The following is a 24,178-nucleotide window of genomic DNA, read 5'->3' on the forward strand; positions in this document are numbered from 1 at the left end:
CTTTCTTACACTTATCAAACTCAACACCCCCAAAATAAATAATCCAATTTAAAAATGGACAGGAGACATGAAGAGACATTTCTCCAAAGAACACATCCAGAAGGCCAACAGACACATGCAAAGATGCTCAGCGTCACTCATCATCAGGGGAATGCAAATCGTATTATGCAAGTGAATAAGTCAATCAGAAAAAGACGGCTCTCCTATGTTTTCACTCATATGTGGAATTTGAGAAACTTAACAGAAGACCATAGGGGAAGGGAAGGAAAAATAAGTTATGGCAAACCATAAGAGACTCATAAATACAGAGAACAAACTGAGGGTTGATGGGGATGGGGGGTTGGGAGGCAGGGAAAATGGGTGATGGGCACTGAGGAGGGCACTTGTTGGGATGAGCACTGAGTGCTGTATGTAAGTGATGAATCACGGGAATCTACTCCCAAAGCCAAGGCTACACCGTATACACAGTATGTCAGCTAACTTGACAATAGAAAAAGAAACAAAAACAACCCACGATGAGATACCACCTCACACCTGTCAGAATGGCTCAACTAAAAAACACAAGACACAACAAGCAAGGACTCGGAGAAAAAGAAATCCTGTTGCACTGTTGGTGGGAATGCAAACTGAGTGCAGCCACTCTGGAAAACAAGATGGAGGTCCCTCAAAAAGTTAAAAATAGAACTACCCTACGACCCGACAATCGCACTACTGGGTACTTGCCCAAAGGATACAAAAGCACTAATTCAAAGGGATCTACGCAGCCCCATGTTTACAGCAGCATTATTTACAAGAGCCACGATATGGAGACAGCCCAAGTGTCCATCGACTGATGAACGGATAAAGACGATGTGGTATATATACACAATGGAATATTACTCAGCCGTGAAAGAGAATGGAATCTTGCCATTTGCAATGACACGGATGGAACTAGAGTGTATTAGGCGAAGCGAAACCGTCAGAGAAAGACAAATACCACACGATTGAACTCGTATATGGAACTTAAGAAACAAAACAGTTGTGGGGCGCCTGGGTGGCGCAGTCGGTTAAGCGTCCGACTTCAGCCAGGTCACGATCTCACGGTCCGTGAGTTCGAGCCCCGCGTCGGGCTCTGGGCTGATGGCTCAGAGCCTGGAGCCTGTTTCCGATTCTGTGTCTCCCTCTCTCTCTGCTCCTCCCCCGTTCATGCTCTGTCTCTCTCTGTCCCAAAAATTAATAAAACATTGAAAAAAAATTAAAAAAAAAAAAGAAACAAAACAGATGAACGTAGGGGAAGGGGAAAAAAAGAGAAGGCGAACCCTAAGAGACTCTGAACGATAGAGAACAAACTGAGCGTTGGTGGGGGGCGGGGTGGATAGGGAAAATGGGGGGTGGAGATTGAAGAGGACGCTTACCGTGATGAAAAAATAAACTAAAATAAAAAAGAAGAAGAAGAAGACATACTGGCCTGAAAGCATATTGCAAAGGAAATCATGATGATGAGGAAGGCAGGGTAGGTGCCTAGAAACCACATCCACTGGGATATATAGTGAATAAACTGGGAATGTTTAGGCAAAAGATGAGCAGACCCAGGGAACACACTGGTGAGGGACACGTCCAGAGGACAGTGGCCAATTCTAGTCCAAACTCAAAAGCCTGACCACCGAGAGCACTGAGTTCTGAGAGCAGGTGAAGACAGATGTCCCAGCTCAAGCAGAGAACGAATTGGCCATTCCTCTCTGCCTTTTTTCTTCCTGTCGAGGCCTCAACAGATTGGACGGTGCCCCCCTGCACTGATCTTTATTCCCTCTACTGTTTCAAATGCCGATTTCTTCCGGAAACACCCTCACCCACAATAGAAAGAATGTTTCCCCAGCTATGGGAGCATCCCTTAGCCTAGTCAAGTTGCCACATAAAATTAACCATCATAGGTGGCTACCATTTGTTTAAGTGATGTGATTCTAAGAAAAATTAGAGACGGCTCTCCCCAAAAGTTGGGACTTTGGGCTAGAGTCTCCAATGTCTGCTTTTTGCCACAGAATCCTAGAACAATGCAAACCTAGAGTTGGCACTCGGTACACCTTTGCTGAATGAATGAGTACACTACCCACAAATCAGCTTCTATTTTGGTCCAAGCAGAAGAAAGAATAGAGAATTTTGATTGGAAAACAAATCTAAAGGCTCGTCTCTATGCGTGGGACAAAATGCCATTGACTGAAAAGCCTTTGGAGGCATAACTCAAAGACAACCTCGTTCCCTTGACTCTCACCAAGGCAGTAAGTGCGGGCTGTGGACATCCGAAAAGAACCGTCGCATACGGGAAAGTTGAAACCACGGCATAAAGATGACCCTTCCCATCAGAGAAAATGGCAGGAGGGGGGCAGTTAATCCCGAGCTGGAGGGGCTGTGGTGCCCTTAGGTCTTGTCTCCTTCTGGCCACTGGAGCCCAGTGCCCTCCCTTTCCTCCATGAGTGTTTTTTCTTTTGAAAAATCTCCATGGGGTGACTCTCCAGCACCCTTCAGGGGAACCTTATCTTTTACCCACAGGGGCTGAACTCGCTTCAGGGCAAAGTCCCCCTCCTCACAAGATAGAGGGACATCATATTTCCCCAGCTGTACATTTCTCAGAGCCCAAGATTCAATTTAAAATGACACTGGGGGCCCCTGGGGGGCTCAGTCAGTTAAGCGTCCCACTCTTGGTTTCAGCTCAGGTCGTGATCTCATGGTTCATGGGATCGAGCCCTGCGTCAGGCTCCACGCTGACAGCTCAGAGCCTGCTTGGGATTCTCTGTCTGTCTGTCTGTCTCTCTCTCTCAAGATAAATAAATAAACTTTAAAAATAAATTAAAAAAATAAAATGACATTGAACTGAACTTGGGTGGAGGGATTGGGGACAATAGGATAGTCTGGGGGGGGAGGTCCTGGCGATACAAAGAAGGATCCTGCCTCCGCATTCTCTTAACCATGCAGCACCCATGTGAGGTGCACACACACACACACACACACACACTCAGTCACCGTTTCCAAGGACAACAATAATCGTCAGGGATATTGGAGTTCAGACCCACTGAAAGGTAGGAAAACCTTTCCCCAGAAACCTGCCATCTGGGGCGAGAGAAGAGTGGTGTCCGTTTCTCTTTTATTCACCCTCTTGCTTGGAAACCATCTCGGAGGACAGCCACCGCACAGGAAATAGCCCCATTACTTTGCTGCCTTAAACAGCAGAGGCACTGTCCCTGGTGGGTCCTTGGGTTCCACAGAAGGTAGCAGAAGCTTTGAAAACCCTGCTTTTCCCTGGCCGGGCGCCCCCACACTAACCTCTGAAAGCAGAAGGGAGTCGCGATGAGGATTTATGGCCTCTGCACACAGCGCCCCCCCCACCCCACCCCCCGCCCCGGGTGGGCCAGAATATTGGCTCTTCCTGTTACAGATGCAGCAAGTATATCAGGGGTCATGATTTATGGGACCACAGCAAGATTGCATCTGGAATAAAGTTTCCTCATAGCCAGAGAAGGAAAAGGAGCTGACCCGTGCCTTCCTACAGCCCTTCCCTAATTCCAGCACAATCACTCTGGGAGAAAATGATCAATTTCTTGCACAAAGACCCTCTCCTGCAGCTGACAGAGCGGTTAGCAGGGCTCGGAGCATCGCGCCGCACCCCTGGTTTTCCCCCCTCTCCATTATTCAAGCACTCAGTGTATTGTGGAAGGTTGAATAAGGCAAAATCATAATGCACATGCTTTTATCTCAAGGGTTGGTATTTTTAGTATGGAAGCCAGGCTAAATGAAATTAAAGTTAAGGGGAAAAAAAAATAAGAAGGAAGGGAAAATATATTGAGGCTTAGATCATTGGCTGAGATTCCGCAAACATTCTTCCGTTCTGAATCTCCGAGGAATGGTTCTTGTGGGTTTGCCTGGGGTGGGGGGGGTGGGGGGGGGAGCGGGACTCATTACAGGGCAGAGGGCAGGGCGAGGACTAGGGAGGGAGTCTCTGCATTGTTGAGAAGAGGCTGGCCACCAGGGCTGGCCATACTCATCCCTGCAAGGGAGAGGGCAGGGGGCCACAGTTTCTGAGCACCCACTGTGCGCCCTGTCCCGGGCACCTTCCCGTGCAGTCTCATTAACCCCTGCCCTGCAAGGCAGATCCCATGTCCCCCACTTTATAGGAGGTAAGACCACCAGAGACATACCTGCTTGCCCGGGTCACTCAGCCGGGAACAGCGAAGCCAGGACTCAAGCTCCAGTCTGTCTGATGCCAACGTCTTTGGTCCTTCCCTACACCTGTCACCCCTGCTAGGGCAGATTTGTCTCTGGCCTCAGGAATGTAGACAATCGAAATAGTCCCCCCTCCCCATGCCCAAAACCTGTTTTTCTGGATTAAGAGGAAGCTTTGGCCTAGGCAGGCTTTAGAAAATAATTAAAGAGTGCTGACAGGCCCCTGGGCTGGCTGGATCAGTGCAGTCTGGAACTGGTTGAGGGGCTGCGGGTCACAGCGCCAAACTCAGACCACGAGATGAGGCTGAGACAATCTGTAGGGACCCAGGCAGGCAGCCAGCCAGTGGCTAGCCAGTCTCACCCACTTGGAAAGAGCAGATCTGGGACCCAGGGGCCGGTTTCGTGAGCCATCTCCCCGCCAGAAGGCAAGTGGAAACTTCTGGGAGACACAGAAGGACGTCTCTGTGCTTTAGGCGCAGACAGACCCGGGTTCAGATACCTGCCGCCACTTACTGGCTGTGTGACCCGGGGCACGTTACTTCATCTCTCTGGGCCTCCATGTCCCCCTATCATGAGCACAACCATAACAACCTCATGGGATTGTCATTAAGTGAAACAAGACAGGCGCTGAAAACGCCACGCTATCCTTGAGGCCAAGGCTCTGTTTTGTCTTTGCAGTGGGTATAGGGGCTGCCTGGGGTGAGTCTTCTGTTTTCTTCCTTCTAGGGGGACGGTAACGGTAAGTGGACCGACCACCCGGGCAAGGGCTGAGCCAGCGTGCCCACAACAAGCGAGTACTGCGACCAGGCTCACTTGACATTGGAGGAGCTTAGCACTGTAACTTGCTCAAGGTCATACACAGGACGGCAGGGATTCCAACCAGGGCCCGCCTGGCCCCCGAGCAAGCGTTCTTCATTAGAATGCTTCATGTTCCAAGAGATGTCAGGGAGCGCGGCCCCACGGTGGACAAAGTTTCCGTGGTCCCCCTCGCTCCCATTCTCTAGGGACGCAAAGGGGTGTGTGCGTGTGCGAAGCCATGCTTGAGATGCCTGTGTGTCCCCAGTGCTATCCAGGGAGCACAGCTGAGGGTTTAAGAAACCCCTGCTATGTGGGGGCGCCTGGGTGGCTCGGTCGGTGAAGCGTCCACCTCGGCTCAGGTCGTGATCTCGCGGCTCGTGGGTTCGAGCCCCGCGTCGGGCTCTGTGCTAACAGCGCGAGCCTGGAGCCCGCCTCGGATTCTGGGTCTCCCTCTCTCTCTGCCCCTCCCGTGCTCACTCGCTCTCTCTCAAAAATAAAATGACACATTAAAAATAAGTTTTTTAAATAAAACAAAGGAAACCCCTACTGTGTGTGTGTGTGCGCGCGCGCGTGCTCGTAGGGGTGTGGGCGCATTTGCATCCTCTTCTTTGAGAGAGCACAAGCTCTCTAGTCCCGGCAACATGCTTTCTGAAGGACCTTCTAACCGATGACCGCCTTCGACCCTCACCCCTCCCTCCCAGGCGAGCGAGTGCTGGTAAGATTGTCCTCCTTCCGCAGGCTCAGAGAGGGTAAGTGCTTTGCCAGCCGCTGCGGACTCTCACCCCGGACCGGCTCCCCCTCACCAGCCTACCACGTGGTGCCAGGGCCTCTTCTTCCTGCGGAGGGCCTGACATTCTCAGAAAGAGCCCCACTTCCCCGCAGAAGCCTGAGGGGCTGCCGGCTGAGGAAGAGGCGGGTGGCCCTGCGGGTTCCCTGCAGTCACGGGGAGACACAGCAGAGGCAATGCTGAAGATCCGGTACCTGTGCCTTGGGCACCGCCCTTCTCTGTTCCACACTCCTGGGCCCCCACGTCCCCCGTGGCGTCCCAGAAAACCCCAGATGGGCCGTGGACACCTCACAGCGCAGGACAGCCCGCAGCCATTCGGGTCCCCATCTTCTTCCTAGGGCCATTCCGACCACAGCAGGTGACTGACGCCCCCGGGCCTGGGTGTCCTCATCCGGAACAAGGGGCGAGAACCCCATGGCATCCAAAGCTGGACGGCTTCAAAAAGATGGTGTGTGTGTGTGTGTGTGTGGCAAAACTATCAACACGAAGGCAGGGGGAGTAGGTGTGCCGGGAAAATTCTAGGCTTGGGGAATCAGGCCAAGGGCGAGCCCGTGCTGTTTATATCGCTGTCTTTCTCAGAGGAGACTTTGAGTTCTTTGAGCACAGGAGTCATGTTTCATTCATGATTGTACTCCTCAGGAAGTCCAACACAATACCTGTAAGAGAAATTCGCCATTTTTGTGCATTAGGCGCCTACTGTGTGCTTCCATCGTGCGGGACCGCCACCACGATCCCGTTTGTGATGAGCTGTGTGGTCCAGGAAAAACCAGTCCCCTGAATCATTGCAGGTACACAAGAGTCTCCAGGGTCAGCATACCCTCTCTCTCTCCTCAAGTCTCTCTCTGCCTCCCCCGTTGCCTTAGGGCTCTCACCTCCTCCTCTTGCTTCAAATCAGATGGAGAGAGCTCCACACAGCATCTGATAAACTCACACACACTCAGGTATGGACAACTGATAACCACTTGATGCGTTGTTCCTCCAAGGGATTATTTTAACTGTAAGAAAGATTTGAACTCAAAGCAAGTGCTCTTAACCTGGGTTCGCGGGAAGCCTGAGTGTAAGTTCAATGCATTCACACTTTCCTTCATGGGGAGAAAACACATATTTTTTTTTATCAGATTTGTCACTGGTCTGTGAAACAAAGACGATTCAAGAAACGGTTCCCCAGAGCAGTGCCGTCCAATACAATTTTCTGCGTCGAAGGATCTCTGTCCAAGAATCACGGACCACCTGTGGCTCCTGAGCACTTAAAGTGTAGACAGTGTAGGTGAGGAACCGAATTATTAGTTACATTCACAGTGAACTTCGATTTAAATTTCAGTAGCCATGCATAGCTGGTGGCTCTACCATTTCGAATTTTTTTTTAGTGTTTATTTATTTGTGTGAGAGAGAGACAGAGCATGAGTGGGGGAGGGGCAGAGAGAGAGAGAAAGAGGGAGACACAGCATCCGGAGCAGGCTCCAGGTTCTGAGCTGTCAGCACGGAGCCCGACGCGGGGCTCGAACTCACAAACCGCGAGGTCATGACCCGAGCCAAAGCCAGACGCTTAACCGACCGGGCCACCCAGGTGCCCTGTACCGACCTCTCTGACGGTCCAGGCCCCGTGACACCTGGCAAGCTTGTGAACAAGAGAACGTTTCCTCCCCCTGGAAGGACGTCTGGTCCCAGAGGACGAGGAGGGAGTGGGGAAGAGACCGGGGGTGTCTCAGGGAGGAGCAGGGTAAGCCGATGCCTGGAACCTTCACAGTTCACTTCTTACGGATGTTGGGGAAGCAACCCCTGGGGAGCCAGGGAACTTAGTATCTGGCTTTCATTGATTTTCAGACTTCTTTTCTTAGATGTTATCACTAGCTCATCTACTCCCGGGGTTGTGGGGAGGATTAATTCGCTTTTGTGGCTAAAGCTAAGAGACCAGTGCCTGCTGCACGCACCGTGAATACTTTACGAGGGGCAACAATTACTGTTGTGGAGACAGCACCCAGCGAAGGTAAGAGTGCTAGGTGCTCGGTACACGTTTGTTGAATGAGCGACCGAGGTTGCCGAGTACGCAAAACTAAAAAGCATCCCGCAGAACCGAGCGAAAGCTGAAGGTCAAGGTCTGTAACGGCCTTTGCTTCCCACAAAATAGCCCAGGGTCACGGCCAAGGCAATCACAGTATTTGCAGGGAGGGCCAAAGAAGGCTTTGGCGATGGGCTTTGTGAACGTACTCATGAGGGTTTGCCATCATGGCTTTGTGACCCCCCCATCTCAGGGCCACGGTTTCTCATGGGAGGACGAACTTGGCCTTGCCTAAAGACTTGTTCCAGCTGCGGTGACCTGAGACCATGCCACCTGTCTCTAGCTGAGCCTTTTCAGTGCTGGAGGCCTGATGACAACATCCACATCTCTTTCAGCCAAGGGAGCTCCAACAATCCACCATATGAACATAGTCAGAGACTGGAATTTGGTTCCAAATGACCCATTTTGCAACAGCTCAAGAATTTCCAGTTGTGTCTGCTAACGAGCATAAAGTCCAGAAGTGGAACAGCACTGTGGGACATCTGCAAGTGAGTTATGGAGGCACTGTCGGCTTTGCCAAGGGAGGGGGTAGGCCAGCATCCACAGAAATAGACAAAACAACTCCAACGAGGTCCAAATTGCACACTATAGAATTTTTAAAACTTTGCTCGGGTGAATAACCTCTTTTGTGTCTGGCTGCCATTAAGCTGGACACAGTCATAACTCCATTCTGCTGGCTGCCTGCAGCCCTCAATGTGGTCTTTGTCTTGTCAACACAGAGCCCTTTGGCCTCCGATTCTATTGTTTCGATTAAAATGCCAGAATCGGTCTCCGGATCGCTATTGATTTTATATCCTCTTAGAAGAGGGGAGAGGGAGGGAAAGGTAAGCAGACTAGCCAGCCCAGGTGTGAGGAAGGGACAGCATTTCCGGGTGGGAAGGTAGAGGAGGAGGACGGTCCAGGGTGGCGTTGCTGGAAGATTCTCTCCTGCATCAATCCAGGGAATGAGGTCTTCATGCTCGAGTGGGGAGCCAGGCTGCAAAGAGGAATGTGTGTTGGCATCTCTTGGAATGACCTCAGTCTCTAAAGGAACCCTTCCAAGCTGGACATTTCTGAAGAGTGATAACTCCAGATCGGTGTGCTCAACCAGTGGTGAAATATTATCCTCTCTCCTCTTCTGGCCGGCATCACAATGAGTAGGGAGGTGAGGTAGCCCCACTGGCTGGGTCACTGCCCAGTTATGTAAAGTTAGGCAAGTCCGGTCATCTCTCTGAGCCTCGGTTTCCCTAACTATAAAATGGGCTTGCTAAATCTATCTTGTAGAATCATTAGAGGGTGAAATGACTGTATAGGACTGTCTAAGAAACTACTTTAAGACCAGTAGGGTTTTCATTATTGTCATTTAATGTCTTGATTCAATATTAAGACGTTGAGACGGCCACTCTATCCATCTTGGTTTTCTCAAAGAACTTTCTTTTTACCTTCACACCGGACCTTCAAACCCTTGGTGCCTTTCACTCCAAGAACCACTGGTTTTCATCATTATTTCCTCCATCTTTGGCATGGCGCCTTCCTTTCCTATCTGATCTGTGCTCCCAAACTCTCTCTGCTTCGACATTCACGGAGTGCCTACTCACACATAATCTACACGCCAGGCCCTCCTGCGAACGGCACAAAGATTTACACCCTGGTGGAATTTACATTCTAACGGAGGGAGAGAGATGACAACTATAACACATGCGTAGCTTCTACAATTTGTTTAAAAAGCAGTAGGCGCCAAAAGGAAATGAACACTAGAGCCCGGAAAGGGGACCGAGAGCGTGTGGGGGGAGGGGCGGCAGAGGGTGGCCTCATGGACTTCCCAGCGCAGGGCTGGGAAGTCATGCTGGAGTGCTCAAGGACAGGAAGGAGGCCAAGGTGGCTGATGCCAGGTGGGACAGAGGTGTGAGAAGACGACGGAGGCCGGAGCGGAGAAAGCAGACCGCACAGGGCTTGGTTGGCCACTGTAACGATTTGGTGTTGGACTCTGCATGCAGTGGGGGCGGGGGGGCGTTGCAGGGTTTCGAGCAGAGGAGAGACATGGCCTGACTGACCTTGTCTTACCTTGTCTCCTGGGTCTGTGTAAAGACGAGATGGTAGAGAAGGAAGGGCGGGAACAGAAAGACCCTCCAGGAAACCTCTGTGACATCAGAGAGCAATAATGATGGTGGCAGCGTGGTATTGGGAGAAGGGAGAGAAGTGTTCAGGATCCGGATCTATTTGAAGGCAGAACCTGCAGGTTTGCTGACTATGGGATGCAGGGCGTGAAAGAAAGACAGAAGTCAAAGACGTCCCCAGGGGTTTTGGCTGAACAAGAGGAGGACGGAGGGAGCATCAGCTCAGCCGGCGAAAGCTGTGGGTGGAGAGAGTTTTGGGGAGGGGGAGATTAGGAATTTGGGGTCTGTTGGCTTTGAGATGCCTGTTAGATATCTAAATCAAGATCTTGAGTGGGTGTTTGGATATATAAGACCGAAGTCCAGAAAAGAGGTCTGAGCTGCAAATATAAATGTGGGAGTCATCAGTATATAGTTGGTATTTAAAACCGTGAGACTCGATTGCCAGGAGCCTTTCTTCCCACAGTGCTTCTGCTAAGTCCATAAACCAAACCTTTCCGGGGGACAAGTAAGATCGCACAGATAGTTATACCTCCTCAGACCTGCTTCGTCGCCCCCATCTGCCAATGCAGGGCCCTCAGCCCCTGAACATGTCCCACTGCCCTGTGATACTCGTGGGGGTTCTGAGGTGATGCCTCATCATGCTTATAAATAAGTCCCCCCCACCCCCAGCCCATCCCGTTCCTTTGCCAAGTCTCAGGGCACCTGCCTTGGCCGGGTACCACTGCTCTCTCCCCCACAGGCCCAGTGTCCCGTAAGTTGGCATCTCTCAAGGTCAGGAAGGTAGGGATGCACGGAGCTAACCAAGGAGGCCTCACAGCCTCCTGGAAAACTGGAAAACTGTTCATCAGATGTGGTACGTAATGTGCCCTATATATGGGAAGCTGAGACACAGGAAATGTGGAGGAGGAGGTGACAAGGATTTCTAGGGGGACACGGCTGGAAAGACAGTCCATATGCCCGCCCCCCTCAGCTTACACATCCCACACCTGGTGAACAAGCAACTCCAGGCCAAGGGTTCCAAATGATGGTGTTTATTAGACCTTTATTCCTTTCTAGGCGCCTCTCCCATAGATTCTTCCAGAATCGAAATGTAGAAAAGTAAGCCTTGGGAAGGGCCTCGGGGGGCCTCCAGGTCAAGTTCCATCTCGCCCCAAGTGTCCCATGTTGACCCTGGTTCAGTCCTTGGTGGCCACGGAGTATCTCCTCCGTGCCCGGGAATGGCCACATTCCGTGGCAGAGTACAAAACTGTTGAAGACATGGGCTCTGCCCTCAAATAGCTCAAAGACATGAAAAGAAAAAGACAAATTAGAACTTCATGAGTGAATGCAAACCAATGAAATTGTGGCTCTCACTAAGGCAATGCCGCTGAGAGCCCATGAATGCTGCACTCTGGAGGGGCTATGAGATCATACAAGGGCGATGCCAGTTTCTGTCATCCACTGGCCAAGAGAACTGCAAAACATGGTGTGGACTTTGAGCAAGGATTCGGGCTGGGCCCAGGGGGGTCAGCCTCTTGCCCGTCTGCTGATTTGGGGGGCTGGCAACGTCCCAGGGAGAGGGCGTTGTACAGGGGAGAGCGCGTTGGGAAGGTGTCTTCGCATAGACGCCGGGAGCTGAGCTGAGCGGCCGTGGAGGAAGACAGCATGATCCCTCTCCCTGGCCCAGCCCCTGGCCCATGTCGTGTGGTGCAGCTGTTTTCACAGGGGCTGTTTGGGAGCCCAGTTGACACAGTGGCCCGCAGAGTGGAGGAAGCATGCATTTCTCCCCTGCCTGGGTCCCACAAGAACGCGGAGTCATCATGATGGGCGTCCATGAGCAGCGTGCAAGGGTGAGGGAAACTTGATGCCAGAGTGGGGGTGTAATTCCCAGTGGAGATGGTGGGCGAGAGCTGATGCCCCCGTGGTCATGGGCGATTGTTTTCAAGTGGCAAGAGGATAGACTTCTGGAGAATCTGCACAAGGCCTTTCTTGTGGATTCCCGGAAATACACTCCCTGGGGGCAGACATCTTGGAGGGGAGGTCCTTACATCAACGTGGTAAACCCGAACAATCTGAGCGAACACCATGGAGTACTGAGGTCTTTCGCGTACCAACGAACTGATGAAGCTAGGGAAATTGGGTGCCCCAAAGGGACCGGGACATTTGGGGGGATGAGAGACGGGGTTAAGCGTGAGTAAAAACGTCTGTGTGGGCTTGTGTTTGTGGGAACGTGAGTGGCCAAGGAAGGTAGAAACAGCAGCCATAACCCAACGGTTCCTAGAGAGACACTCTTTGGTTATCTGAGGGTCTGACAGCCCATATGAAGTAGGAGGTACTCGGTGAGGACCAGTGTGGGTGGGGTGCGTGTGGAACCCGCTGGCCCTAATCATACTGTTTATCCAAGACCCTGCAAGAGGCTGGACCCCCCCCACCCTGGGAAGCCAAGCACGGACTGATGCCCTCTGGAGACGAAGCCAGGGAAATCAGGGCCCGGAACCCAGGCACTTACCTGAGCGGGGGGCTTCCTAAGAAGATGAGACCAACAGCCCACTTGCTTTCCTTTGCCAGCAACAGGGGGTTCCGTGATGGGCATCCCAGGGGCTCATTCTGGGAGGAGCTGGGGCAGGGGGCACACCCTAGGCAGCATTCCTGTTATCATTTATTCTAGACTCTTCCTCTCCCATCTCAGTGCTTCCTCCTCTCCTGGCAGGGAAGCTCCTGTGTGCTAGGGTAGCTGTTCCAGGAGATAGGCAGCAAATGGGCTTCAGAGAAAAATTCCAATGCCGTTAATGATTCCATTTCCTCTCCGTTCTGTGACCGAAAGTGCAATTGGCAGGAAACCTGAACCCCCCAAGTCCCGACAGAAGCTGGAGGGCTCTGTGATCCGCGGGTGAAATGGTAGGGCACCCCCTAATTTGTTCTGAGCTTCCTGAACGCTGCGGGGAAGGCACTGGAATGGTAGTTTCCTCTGAAATACAAAAATAAAATAAAGTAAAAGGTTGTGACAGAGATTTAAATGAGAATAAAATGCCAATTAACTCAGAGGTGTTGGACGAGAATCTGTTTCTCAGAAGAATCACCGGTCACACTTGGTGGATCAGTTTCAATTTACCCCAAAGCACTGAACGGCCACGCCGGGGAAGCAGGCCTCGGAACAATCCAGAACTCGGTGCCAGACCCACTACTTATCACTTTAATTGACACTTACTCCGTATGATGCTCATACATTCACCGAGTGGGTTCAATTTAATTTGAAATGGGGAATTTTGTCTTTCCCCTATTGAAATATTTAATGCAGCGGGCTTTGAAGCGAAAGAGTTTCGATGCTAACGTTCCGTCACTCCTCTGTTTTGCTTTAAAGAATATAAAAGACCCCTCCGACCTGAATTTATTTTGAAAGTTTTTTCTTCTTCTTCCTCTTTTTTTTTTTTTTTTAACCAACTCCGTAATTACAAAGCCTATTGATCTATACCTTTTCTTTTGGTAGGTGATGGGATGGGTGGTTAAACACACACACACACACACACACACACACACACACATACCCCTCTCTCCTTTGCCATCTATTCTGTGGCTCTCGGAATTAAATTAACGAGGGCGGATCTATTGGAAAGAAGCCATCCTCGGAATCAGGGCTGTGATCAGGCACTCTTCCGCCATGGAGCTTGTGTGTTTCTCTCCCAGTTCACCCACCCCCAGTGCTGGGCTGGGGGGGAAGGCGGGGGGCGCGAGTGAGCGAGGGAGGTGACTCAGGAGGAGGACGGATGCTCAGGAAAGCAGGTGGGTTCTCCCCCGCCCCGTGTTTATTAGCACTGACAGACGGAGTGCAAGAACATCGTTCACCCCGAGGTGTTACATACTGATTCACTGACAGGCAATTATCTTTGGAGATAGTGTTAAAACACAATAATTAATTGGAAGAGCAAGCGAATGAGTGGTGGCCCCAGGCCGAGGCAGAATGGTAGTTCTAAAAAACGCTCTGTGAGGCTGGTAATTTAGCCTCAATGGGTCATTTGATTTCACCACCTCCCCGTCCTGCAACCTTTCAGGCGCTTTGTTTTTCAAAAGCATTAGCCTTGAATGTGTCTCAGACGTCGTTCAAGTGCAGACCAACCTCCCATAGCAACTTTCCAAAATGGTGCCTGGCAATAGAGAAAAAAAAAAAAAAAATCACTGCCTTAGCAAAGATGTCTCACACAGCCCCGCTTTTGTGATGGTACAGGCTGGCAGCGTGTCTTTGTTTCAAACCCAGGCTGACACATGTCCGCCTCAATAAAACCTTCTCACTTCAGCTGACGGATTTGGTGGGAACAAGAAGTTCACACGCCAAAGCCTGGGCTGACCCCGGTGACCCCCCCCCCACCAGCAGGGGGGAGGAGCGCATTGTTGGGTCCTTTTACTAACAAGCAGTGAGGAGTGTGAGCTTTTCGTTTGCTTGTTTTACCATGGTGACATCCATTGACCTATATTTGATATTCTGCATAATATACATGCGTCAGTGATCACACATGTGATTGAGAAGGGGGAAGGACAAGGAAGAGGAGGGGTGGAGGAAGCATTTTACGGCCGGGCAAGAACCTGCATGGCTTAGAGAGGATCCTTCCATTGCAAGGGGGCAGCAACCACCTGGATTTGACTTAACAGGGGACAGGGGGAGGTTTATTTGTGGGGCACACGATCTCTAACAGAAGCCAAGGGACCTGACCTCGGAAGCCGATCAGAACAAGAATTGCTGCCCTTCCATCTCCCGCCTTCATTTCCCTCTTGCCCTTAGCTCCACCCTCTACCCCTCTGGTCCGCACGGTGACGCCCAACCCCGAGTCCCAGGAACCAGGTCACGTGGTGAAGGTGCGTCCACGCGAAGAGGGTCTCACCCACGCGCCTCATGGATAAGATCCCCAAGTCCCGGGCAACGGTTTTGATGGGTCTAGCTGAAGTTAGGGGCCCGGCTAAGCAACCGCATTCTCCAAAGCTCCTGTCAGATGATGGAAGGTCTGGAAATTCATGAGTGAGATGCCGTGACACCACCTAATTTGCTGCAGGGACGTGACCGGAAGTGGAAAAATAAGAATAAAGTAACGTAAAGTAGAGGGTAAGTCACTTTGGACCAAATGGCTGTAGACGTGTTGGGGCAGTCAGGGGTTCAACGGTGAGTTAAGAAAGGTATCCAAAAAGTTGCATTACAAAACAAATACACTATTTTGTAACTAAAGAAAAATACTGGGGAACATTTAGTCCTATTCCTGCTGAATTATTTAGAAAAAACGAGAAGTCAGGATTTAGTGGTTGTTTGCCGCCCGCCCTAGAAAGTGTCTCCCTCTTCTTCGTTCTCCAGGAGAGGCATTTATGGTTCCCTAGCATCCTGCATTTCCATTTCTGGACATCTACATAACCCTTGGCCTAAAAAGTTTAGGAGAGCTGGACTCTTTCGCCTTTCCTTCAGCGGCTACGAAGGAATTATTTAATTAGGGTACTGCAGAAGTCAAAACTGTCTGAGTCACATGTGATCAAAACCAACTTGTGGGGCGCCTGGGTGGCTCAGTGGGTTGAGCGTCCAGCTTCGGCTCAGATCACGATCTCACAGCTTGTGGGTTCCAGCCCTACATCGGGCTCTGTGCTGACGGCTCAGAGCCCGGAGCCTGCTTCGAATTCTGTGTCTTCCTTTCTCTCTGCTCCTCCCCCACCCATGCTCTGTCTGTCTCTCTCTCTCTCTCCTTCAAAAATAAAGAAAAACATTTAAAAAATTAAAACAACAACAACAACTTGTGATCGATACAATGGCACATTGTTACGGGGAAGGCTTTAGAGGGTCATGGCCGTATCCAGAAGAAATCAAGAGCCTTCATAAGGGCTCTCTCTTTACCTTCCTTCTTCTCCCAGATGATAACCCTCATGTGTGGGCTCCAGTCACTCCTACCGAGGGCCGCCTTCTGTGCGGTCAGAAAGGATGAGCTCCAGGAACCCCAACTTCACATCTCCCTGACATGCAGGCTCCGGGCAGAAAGCAACTGCAGCAGGCAAGTCCTTGCAAGATTCTGATTGGCCTAGGTTGGATCACATGCACACCTCGGAACCAATCACGATACCCAGGGCTCGCCCCAGGTCAGAGTTTACCCTCGTGGTGTGGGAGGGGCCAGGGCGCCATACTGGGGCGCCATACTGGGGCGCCTCCTGGACCACGCGGTGTGTGGCAGGGTTGGTTCCTCCAAAGGAAGGGCTGTGTGCCCAGAACAATATCCAACCACCATGAGCATTCATTTCGTGTCTTATGTCGGACACTGAAGAGGCACATGCAGGGCCAAGAAATAGCTTTGGTGCCAAGATGTTGGGACTCCCAAGAACCCATCGGGTGGTGCTTCCAGGGCGCATGGGCCCTTGGCCACCCGCCACCAGACGCGAAGAGCTCAGACGCCCGTGGAATTAGCAAATGGATCTTCTGATAATGAACCTCCAAGGTTCGGGTTAATGTTACCTTCATAGGCTCTTTTCCTCTGATCTCTCCTGAAAATAGCCTCCCCTTCTGTGAGGGGATCTGGTGGGCTACAATGATGGGACAAAAAGGAAAGGAGGGAGGAATAGGGAAATGTGGGGGGACAGGTGTCAGCGGGGAAGATTTTGTTTCGTTTGCTTGTTTTGGTTTTTTTCCTGAACTTTTTTTTTTTAATTTTTTTTTCAACGTTTATTTATTTTGGGGACAGAGAGAGACAGAGCATGAACGGGGGAGGGGCAGAGAGAGAGGGAGACACAGAATCGGAAACAGGCTCCAGGCTCTGAGCCATCAGCCCAGAGCCCGACGCGGGGCTCGAACTCCCGGACCGCGAGATCGTGACCTGGCTGAAGTCGGACGCTTAACAGACTGCGCCACCCAGGCGCCCCATTTCCTGAACTTTTTAAGACAATTGTGCATATATGTGTCATTGTCAGAAATAATCCGGGCGGGGTGGGGGGAGGGGAGAAATAGGTGACGGGGATTGAGGAGAGCACTTGTTGGGATGAGCACCGAGTGATGTACAAAAGTGCTGAATCACTTTGCTGTACCCCCGAAACTAATATTACACTGTACGTTAAGTGACTGGAATTTAAATAAAAACTTTAAAAAAGAAGGGATATGGGGAGATCTTTAAACCCTTCACCCGGTTTCCCCAGAGGTAACATCCTGCATCCCTACAGTATGGTATCACCAGCAGGAACCCGACCTTGACACAACCCATGGATATTATTCTGGTTTCACCAGTTTTACAGGCACTCATTAGAAGCCTGGGTCGTAAGCTCTATGAAACTTTCCCCAAAGTTACCTCTTGAAGCTGGGCTGGATATGGTGCCCGTTGTGAGTGCAATGAAGTTTTCTAAGTCTCTGTATCCGGATGCCTTCCTGTAACGCTCAGACCCAATAAGATCACACCTCGGAGGAAGAGTGGAGACCATCTCCACGACGGAATAAAATAGGCTGTTTATTTCTGTAAATTACAGAAAGTTTTGGATTCCCGATGGAGGAACTTGGGATGTACCCAACAGGCATTGGCAATACACGGGCAGTACTTTGCGCTTTTCGGCAGGGTGGAGGGTGGCTTGGAAGGGAACGGGCTGGAGGAAGGGAGCTATTTAGAAAGCAAAAGTGATAGTTGAGATGAGATATAGCGAAGGACTGAGGCAAAGCTGTGGACGTCAAGAAAAGGGGACACGCTGGGGAACTGCAGAAGAATCGGGCAGTGGGCAGACTTTCGCACTTGGTTGTGATTGTGTGTGTGTGTGTGTGTGTGTCCGCGTGTGTGTGCATATCCACTAATGACCTCTATTTGTTCTAGGACACACTCCAGGATCCCATATGGCATGTGGATGGGCTTTATTTTTGATTCCTTCATTTTGAGAAACAGAGAGGACATCTGAGTAGAATTTTCCCTTAAAAGCACGGGCGATCTTCTCCCTGGGCCCGGCTGCATGTAACAGGAAGGTAGGGGTGGGTTGGCAAGAATCGACCTGCCAAGGTTTTCGTTTCCGCTTTATGAATTGTTCGAAATGTTACCTCTCTGCAGCTACCTGGGAGGATTTTGCAGGGAATCGTGCGTAAAGTCAGGTGCGGCATCGTATGACCCTCCAGGTCCCCTTGCACCTGCTAAGGCGCCGAATCGGAGGGGGGCTCAGAAGAGCTGCGGTGTGGCCAAGGACACGCAGCTGGCGGTGGCCAAGGACATCTCCCAAGTCTGCTCCCGTCGTAGCGGCGGGGAGAAGCCCCCTGGCCTGCTTACTTTCTCTCCCGAGGTAGATATGGCCGCAGAACTGTGATTGCCTTTGGCCCTCTAGACGTGCCCGCTCAGTGGCCGACGTAAAGGAGCTGCTCGTTATGTAGGGGTGGAAAGAAGGGAGGGGCGTGCGGGAGAAACAAGTAGTCTGAATCCCTAGAACTCAAATCATGAGCATTCGGGGGCTAAATTAATTGCTTGAGTTAGGATTTAATTAGGATTTAAAACAACAGCTGTTTTATCTCGAACACCAACTGCAGATGACGGCCCGCGGTCCGGTTACCTGCCGGAGACCGTATGCACTTAAGATAAGCTTCCATAAACCGAAGGCAACAACGGACCGCGTTTAGAAGGCAGGAGAAACCTCGTCAAGCCCTAAAGGAAAAGTCGGCCGATAGCTCGTACCTGCGGACGAGGCTGGCGACGGCGGACACAGCAGAAGCCCACTCGCTAAGACTGGCCGTCAGGAGAGCTGGGATCGAGCCGTGGTGGTTTATTAACCACGTGACGTTGCGCGAGTCCCCTACCAGGGTCTCCGCGGCCTCGTCCCGGAGGTGAGGATCCCTTCCAGCCGCCTAGATCCCTGCCAGCCGGAAAGCTGTGCCGACCCACGAGCACACTTGGGCTTCCAGGCTTCCGCCTGAGACTCAAAGAACGAAGGCGGTCAGAATTCCTTTCGTTTGAGTCCCCAGCGCCGTCTTTGGGTGCGTTCTCTTTACCCTCTCTGGTCTCTCTTCCGCCACTCTGGAGTTTACGGGTCAGGGAGGGAGAGCGCCAGTACCTGTGTCTGCCTCCTGCACGGAAGGTCGTGACCACGGGCCTCCATGGGATGCAGTCCTCGATGACCGGCGCCCGGCCGAGGGCGGGCAGGGAGTAGGCCTCTCCAGAGAGGGGGCAAACGGGTGGATGGATGCACGAATGCTCCGCGTTTGCATCAGCAGCTTCCTTCCTGCCCCTCTGCCCCGAGAACGCCTTTCCGTACCGAGCAGAAATGGTGGAGGGGCTACCCCCCCCCCCAGCACCCTTACAGAAGAACAAGAAGAACCCTTTTTTAGAACGAGATACAACGCGGTCTCGAATCCGGCGCTCCCACCTGCCAGCTGTGTGATCTCGGCCAAGTCGCTTAACCGCTCTGGGTCTCTGTTTCCTCCTGCGAAAAATGGGGAATTATGCTGTGTCCCTCTTGGGGCTGCTGTGGGGATTAGAGATCAGGCGTGGGAAGTGTTTAACGCAGGGCTTGACGTGCAGCTGGTGATAAACAAAGCAGCAGGTGCAGGGCTCGGTGTTGTTGGCTCTTACGTTCACCGCCGCGAGGTTACCCATGGCAGCTGCCATCTGGCATTCTTTTATCGACCGGGGCGAAATGACAGCTCAGCGCCATAGTTTACGAGGGTTAGAGCTGATTCTAGAACCCAGGATCTAGAATCCGGGTTCTAGAACCTGGAGCCACCCTCCCAAGGAGATCCCCCTTTGTCTTTGGTGTTCTGGCGTTTCCACTATACTGAGTGGCGTGGATTTCTCTCTCCTTTTCCTCTCGGGCCACAGCGAGATGGGTACGCGGCCCGGAGGCCCTTCCTGATGCACCTCACTGACTCGGGCACAGGTGCCATCCTTGGGCCTCAGTGTGGGGAAGCAAGGCCGTGAGGCTTCTGGTAAAGTCGGTGTGGCTGTGGGTTCCCCTGGGTGGGGACAGCGAGGACACTGGACGCCCGGAAGCCAAGGGGGTGTGGCCTCGGGTAAGCAGTCACAGACACTGTGTCTGGTCGGATCCCAGGAGACGGTGGCCTGACCCTTTCTGCCCTGCCACTGGGGTTTGGGAGAGAAGAGGTCCCGGCGAGACAGGCTTCAGAAGGCTGTGCCCCAGGCCTCCTCCGAGGGGACAGCTACCTGGAGCGGGCCCCGGGCTCCAGACGGCAGAGCAGAGGAGGCCCAAGAGGGCCGCTGGATGTGCAAAGCAGGCTCCATAGAGGCTGCGCGACGGCTCCCGGGCCCCTCCCTTCTCTCCCTGCATCAGGCCTCCTGCCAGCTGCCCAAGAGAGGTCCCTGCACATCGACCTTGGCCTGGGAGACAGAATGGGGATTCACCTGCTCGCAAAAGCGACGGTCTCGACTTGCCCAAGGTTACACCCGCACTTAGGGTCCCAGCCGTGATTTGGGGTGTTCCCGGAGGGACAACATTCTCGTCCTGCCCGCTCATTCCCAAACGGCCTCCAGTCCCACTTCCGGCTCCGTGCCCACGCGAGGTCGTGCTCAGAGGTTCGGATGGCACAGGAGCAAGACATCTGTCGCCGCGCTCTCGGGAAATGGCTATTTCCCGTCACCGTATCGTCATCTAGGAAATGCAGAGCCCCACGGATGAATCTGGCCTCTGCTGCTTGCGAGCCACAAGACTCAGGATGAGGCCGGGAAGCCCAAGACCGCACAACGACGGCGACGATATCCTACCTGCCCCCTTTCTCGCGGCCCCCAAGGTGTGGGGACACACACTGGCTGAAGTCACAGCAAACGGGGCTGGCGCTGCCCTGGCCGCGGAGAAACACACCCACTGGTTTCAGAGCGCCTCTCCTTTCTAATGAAAGGCCTCTGCTGGAGCATGAATTATTCAGAGAAGTCTCTGTTCCGTTATCTCCCCTCCCCGGGGACGCCCCTACCATTGTCCGCCCTGATGGGTCATTATGCACTCTGTGAATTTAATCTTTCAGGCTATCCGGCCCGCGCGCAGAAAAAATGTATGAATAACAATTTTTCCTGTAATAACCTTCAACTAACCTTTCAACCAGAGTGAGTCATTCCAATCCCATTTTCACATCAAGAGGAGTCAAAGGCAGGCAATTACCTCTTATCTGTTTCAGGAGCTGCCCCCTACCTCTGCCGCACCCTTCATTTTTAAAGGGGTGTTGAAGAATGTTGTGCGGGTTCCAGGGGGAGGTGGGAAGGAATGGGCGATAAGGGGCGGCCTCTGGAGTCCCAGCAGCAAGTCCGGGCAAGGAGTTCTGAGCCTCAGTCTTCCCCTGTGGATGGGGGGGCCCAGACCACCCCACCTATTTCCTGGGGCCCCTGCCTCTGGCTGTCATCAATCAACCAGCAATCTGGCTTTTTGCCCCACAGAAGGCAGCCCTTAAGTCCTGCCCTTGCCCCTGCATAAGGGAAAATGTCTCTGCCCGGAGCTTTCCTCAAAGGCTCTCCATGGATGGCAATTTCAGATCAACATTAGCTCCTGGTGGGGACTTTTGCGGTCACCATGCTGCTGACATTAAGAGGGGGCAGGAGAGCGTGGGGGCTGTGCACAAACCCAGGAGCCCTAACCTCTGCGCAGGGCTTCCAGAGGGCTTCCGTCGTCCTTCTAGAAGGACCTGGAATTTGGAGTCAGGTAAAACCGACTGGAAGACTTGGCTCCTCCAGCTGTGTGGCCTTGGGTAAGTCCCTTCCCGTCTCTCAGCCTTGAAAGGGCTTCACATGGTGATAACAGTACTTTGCAGGGTCGCTTTGAGGCTCACATGGAACATTGAAGCAGTCTGTCCCGCCCAAAGCCCTGGGCCTGGGTCACTTCCTCCCCTGGGGCTGAGGCATCCCCACCCCCACTTTCCCCAACTCCTTTCTCCATTCCTGAGTTCAAGAGCACCCTTCTTCCTTCCTCCAGCCTCCTGGGGTCCTCAGTGGCTCAACGAATCCAGAGAGGAAGTGTGGGGGTGGGAGAGGGGAGAAACACTGGTTTTCCCAAAGGGGCCTCGGCCCCTTGGTATCTTACAGAATCATCTTGCCTTTGACCGGACCACCTCTTGGATTTTGCTTTTCTGACAACCGTCTTCTTTTCTCGCCCAATGAAAAATACAAACTCAAGAGTATGAAATGACTTTTCCAAGTCGTAACGCAGAGGGTCCGAAACAGGTCCTGGACCAGGACCCAGGTGTCCGCGCTCCTCTCTCAGCGCTCAGACCAGGACACGGTCTCTTTTTTATTTCTTTTTAATTTTTTGGGTAATGTTTATTTATTTTTGAGACAGAGGGGGACAGAGCATGAGCGGAGGAGGGGGAGAGAGAGAGAGGGAAACAGGCTCCGAAGCAGGCTCCGGGCTCCGAGCTGTCAGCACAGAGCCCAAAGTGGGGCTTGAACTCACGAGCTGTGAGATCATGACCTGAGCTGAAGTCGGACGCCCAACCGACTGAGCTCCCCAGGCGCCCCCCCAGGACACTGTCTCTTAAAGAGCTGGAAGGGTAGCACCCCAAAACATGATGGCCTCAGGCAGGGGTGGGCATCCTTGAGATTCCTCAAACCAAACCACACTGGCCTAGCTTCGGTGAGTTTCTTCTTTTGGATCACAAAACGGTCAGGGACCTGGCCTGACAATTCCCCATGGGATAATGCCACTCCGGGCCATCACAGAGGTAGCGTGGAATACCTCAGGACGCCTGTCTGAACGACTGGGTCTGCTCAGAGAGAGGGAGCTGGAGACCGAGGACGGTGTCGTGTGAGTGGGAATGAGAAGGGAAAGGGGTGAGCAAGTACTTAGCAAGGGCTCACCTGCCATCGGGCTGTCAATTAGCAGCTTCCCATGCTCCCGGCCAGCTGTCCAAGCTCATACGGGGCAGGGACGTGAAGGTCCTGTCTGACATCTGGCCCCCCACCCCTTCCCCGATTCCCCCCTCCCCGGGACCCCACCCCCCACCCTGCACTTGCATAGCCTGAATCCGTCTCTTGGTCTGACACTGCATAGCATCCTGTCTCCCACTCTGGACCTCTCTTCTTCCAGAAGCCTCCCCCGCCGCCCTCAATTCGTCTTTGAGGACCGGAGGGGGGGAGGGGGGGCAGGACTCAGCCCTTTCTTTCTGCCCATCCCAAAGCCTGTTGGATTCTTGTTCAGACTTTTCCTTCTCATCTCCCTCTTGGGCATCTGCAGAAGGCCCTTCCAGAAAAGCCCGTTAGAGGAAATACAGAAAAACATTTAACAGTAGGGGACTGGGCAACGGGATTGTAAGTGTGGGTTTTACATTTTACATTTCTCCCCCTACCCTTTGGCTAGTTTCTCAACTTTAAGAAATGTGTATTGGAAAAATTGACAAGACTCCAAGAAAGTCACTATTCTCAACACGTTTAGCCCCCCTCTTGAGATCTGACAGTGATGCTCTGATGCCCACTTAACACGCAGTTCTTGAGAACTGTGTGACCACTGGGCACCCAGTAGGGCCACACAGCAGGTCCGCCTGATGCTTGATGGGGGCGACGCTGTCGGGGTGTGAGTTGGACGGGTGGCTGGTGGAGGACTCCCCCGTCGGAAGAAAAGCTCTCTACCTGCTAGCTGGGGTGATGCCGGGACCTGTCACCGGGCCCAGCCAGGCTGGGCCGTAGCTGCCTGTGAAAACAGCTGTGGAACTATTGGAAATACTCGGCAGGGCTGACTTCCCCCAAGGGACGATGCTGCTTCGAGGAGGCAGCACGAGAACCGGCAACCTCCGTCATTACGGACACAAGCCCGTGTTAACTCGCAGACACAGGGCACACAGGCCACTGGGCTGCATCTTAGTGGGCGCTCTGCACACCTGCCTTCCCCGGGGTACCTCTTTGGGGTTGGCCCAAAGGGCTGACCTTTCCAGAGGTCAAGTGCCAATGGAGGGACTGGGGGCGAGGAGCGCCAGGGCCTTTGAGCCATTAGCGAGGGAGGGTGGAATCCAAAATGGCAGCCGAGGGCACCAAGGACGAGCCATGGGGCCACCATTAGGGATCATGTGGACTCGGGCTGGGAAGCTGCTTTCTGGACAAAAGGAGAAAACCCGTGCTTCCCAGGAGGAGGCAGCCCCCATCTAGGAAGACCTTGCCTAGGTCAGGATTCAAACTCAGGTCCCTCTGTGTGCAAAGCCTACAGGTCTCATCCTTCCTATGTCCGTTTCCAGCTCGCACAAGTTAGCTCCCGATCTCCATCCGCTTTGCCTTGGCCTTGGGGATTTCTCCAGTGGCCGCCCCCTGTCACCTCCCCTTTCCCTGCCTGGTCCATATCTTCATCGCTTCCTGGTATTCCCAGTTGCCCACT

This window comes from Prionailurus bengalensis, chromosome B3 (genome assembly GCF_016509475.1).
Source record: "Prionailurus bengalensis isolate Pbe53 chromosome B3, Fcat_Pben_1.1_paternal_pri, whole genome shotgun sequence".
Lineage (NCBI taxonomy): Eukaryota > Metazoa > Chordata > Mammalia > Carnivora > Felidae > Prionailurus > Prionailurus bengalensis.